The 3,539-nt window shown below is 36.0% G+C and overlaps 1 pseudogene across 1 annotated transcript; it reads left to right on the forward strand.

Moving 5' to 3' along the window:
• Positions 1-189: 189 nt before the first annotated feature.
• Positions 190-1,649, forward strand: LOC306653260 (NAD-capped RNA hydrolase NUDT12-like; annotated as a pseudogene). The gene has a single exon. The product of its transcript is annotated as an NAD-capped RNA hydrolase NUDT12-like (transcript).
• Positions 1,650-3,539: the final 1,890 nt, after the last annotated feature.

Consider the following 3,539-nt stretch of genomic DNA (forward strand, 5'->3'; position numbering starts at 1 on the left):
GGCTGTGGCCCAGTGGTAAAGTGCTTGCCTAGTATGTGTGAGGCACTGGGTTTGATTCTCAGCAACACATAAAAAATGAAGAAGGCGAAGCCTGGGCCAGGGCTGCTGTGGCGCCTGGCACCAGGTGGCGGGTGCTGACCGCCCTCTGACTGGTGGAGCTTCCAGCCCAAGTTTTGAGATGGGGAAGAAATGTCTTCCATAAAAAGAAGTCCAAAACAGGAAATAATTTCTGATTTCTCATTTCAGCTGCCAAAGGAGATATTGCCAAGTTAACAGGAATACTCAGTCATTCTCCATATTTTCTCGATGAAACTGCTGAAAATGGCTGGACTGCTTTAATGTATGCTGCAAGGAATAGTCGCCTGGATGGTGTTCAATTTCTGTTTGAGAAAGGGTGTGACAGATTAACTGTCAATAAATCAAGACAGACCGCACTTAGATATTGCTAGATTTGGGGGTTATAAACATATAGCCAGCTTATTAGCTAATGCTAAAGGTGGGAAGAAGCCTTGGTTTCTAACCAATAAAGCCAAAGAACGTGAAATTTATTTTAGCAGAACACTACTGGACGGGAAAAGTGAAAAAAGAAATAATTCTGACTGGCTGCTAGCCAAAAAAAGCCATCCCGCCACAGTTTATATCCTTTTCTCAGATTTAAGTCCCTTGGTTACTCTAAGTGGCAATAAAGAAAGTTTCCAGCAGCCAGAACTAAGACTTTGTCAGCTGAACTATACAGATATAAAGGATTACTTGACTCAGCCGGAGAAGATCACCTTGATTTTCCTTGGAGTAGAACTTGAAATGAAAAAAAAAAAAAAAAAAAAAAAAAGCTACATAATTATGCTGGAGAAGTCCCAAGAGAAGAGGAAGATGGGGTTGATTGCCTGGTTTGCTATAGGTGTAGACCCTATTACTGCTGAAGAATTTAAGCAAAGACACGGAAATTGTTATTTTCTTCCTCCTCCAATGCCAGCTCTCCTACAGTTGAAAGAAAAAGAAGTGGGAGTTGTAGCTCAAACAAGATCTGTCCTTGCCTGGCACAGTCGATATAAGTTCTGCCCAACTTGCAGAAGTGCAACTAAAATTGAAGAAGGTGGCTACAAGAGAGTATGTTTAAAAGAAGACTGTCCTAGTCTTCAAGGCGTTCATAATACATCATATCCAAGAGTTGATCCAGTAGTAATCATGCAAGTTATTCATCCAGATGGGACCAAGTGTCTTTTAGGCAGGCAGAAAAGATTTCCCCCTGGCATGTTTACTTGTCTTGCTGGATTTATTGAACCTGGGAGACAACAGAAGATGCTGTTTGGAGAGAAGTAGAAGAGGAAAGTGGAGTCAAAGTTGGCCATGTTCAGTATGTCTCTTGTCAAGGAGGGCCAGTGCCGTCCTCTTTAATGATTGGTTGTTTAGCTGTGGCATGTCTATAGAAATTAAAGCGGACAAGAATGAAACAGAGGATACCTGCTGGTTCACTAGAGATCAGTTGGTGGATGCAACAGGCTTTTTGTGCCACCAAGCTGAGCTATTGCACGTCAATTAATCAAACACTGGATTCAAGTGAACCCCAATCTCTAAATCAAAGAAATAGTCTTTGTTTGAGTGTTATTTAATTTCTAATACCATTTACTCTTTATGTGAGATTAGAAATACTCAATGTTTTTCAGACTGTAATAACACAAAATATCATGTTGGGCTCTCAAAATAAAAAATAAATAAAAAATAAAAATGAATAAATAAAATAAAGGTATTAAAAAAGAAACCTTTTAAAACAATAGTACCTCAGAGCTTCTTGTTGTAACTGTAACTTAGTATCCACTGATCAGCCTCCTCCCTGCTCCATTTTTTCTCTCTTTAGTAGTTTTTTGGTTTGTTTTTTCCATGAAGACTACCTTGTCTGATGTTAGTATAATTACATCAAGATTCTTTTGGTTATTGTTGGCAAGTAGCTTTTTTTCCTATTCACTTACTTTGCATATCACTGTATTTTTCTCACTGTATTTGTTTATTTTTTAATTTAATTTAATTTTTTTAGTGCTGGAAATTGAACCCAGGGCCATGCCTGTGCCAGGCAAGTGCTCTACCACTGAGTTACACCCTTAGTCCCTAAATTTATTTCTTGAAAGTAGCATATAGTTACTTCAGTCTTAAAACTGTTTCCTTTTAATAGGAATTTTATTTTGCAATTTATATTCTGCATAGTCAGAGACAGATTTGGGTTAAATCCCTCATCCTGCTATTTATTTTCTACTTGTTCAACCTGTTCTACATTCCGTTTTTCTTCTCTCTCTTCCTCTATCTCTCTCATTGTTTTGGTACTGGGAGTTGAATCCAGGGGCACTCTATCACTGAGCCAGTCCTTTTAATTTTTATCCCCAGTCTTTTTTATTTTTATTTTGAGACTGGGTCTAAACTGCCAAGGCTGGCCTCAAATTTACAAACCTCCTGCCTTAGCCTCCCAGGTCTCTGGGATTATAGGGGTTCACGCTCACATTCCACTCTCTTTTCTTGACTTATTTTTTTAATATTATTTTTTAAATTAGCTTTTAATTTTTTACAGACTGCATTTTGATTCATTGTACACAAATGGGGTACATCATTTCGTTTCTATGGTTGTACACAATGTAGATTCATACCATTCGTGTAATCATACATGTACATAGGGTAATGATGTCTGTCTCATTCCACCATTTTTCATACCCCCTCCCTCTCATTTCCTTCTACATATTCTAAAGTTCCCCCATTATTCTCTCATTCCCCACCCCCCATTTTAATTAAATGTCTTTTTTTATTATTTTGTTTTCCCTCCATTAGTTAGCCATACATTCTTTTGCCATTCTTTTAGTGTTACCCAAGAGATTGTAGTATTGCCTTCTGAATCTATGAACACTTCTTTAATATAAATTAGGACTTCAGTTACTTCCTGGACAATGGAAGAATCCTAAACCCTTTATTTACATTTACTACCTATTGCATGTCTTTTTGCTATTATTTCATGTATTTTAATTCTTTCTATAAACAATATTAATCTCCACAAGATATTGTTATTGTTATTACTATTTCATATGCTCAACATACATTTTGAATCATTGTTTTTCATTTTTTACCTGCATCTATGTGCTTCTACAGGGGATCTTTTCTTCTCCCTAAAAAACTTTCTAATTACTTTAGAGTAGGTCTGCTGCATATTAATTTTCTCCATTTTTGCTTGTCTGAAATGTCTTTATATCAACTTCATTTTGAGGCATATTTTCACTGGATATCAAATTATAGATTGATAGTTATTTTCTTTCAGTGCTTTTTTAACCCGAGGGAAAAATATTTACAAATTCATCTTACCTAATGGTAAAATATTAAATGCTTCCCTACTGGGATTAGTAAAGAAACAAAGATGCTCACTATTTTCATTTCTATTCAATATTGTACTAAAGGTCCTAGCTAGTAAAAAAAATATAAATAAATAAATAAATAAATAAAAGGTATAAGTATTAGAGAGAAAGAAATACAACTCTCAATATTTTCAAATGACATTACTTTGCATG

Source organism: Sciurus vulgaris, assembly GCF_902686455.1.
Source record: "Sciurus vulgaris genome assembly, chromosome: 2".
Lineage (NCBI taxonomy): Eukaryota > Metazoa > Chordata > Mammalia > Rodentia > Sciuridae > Sciurus > Sciurus vulgaris.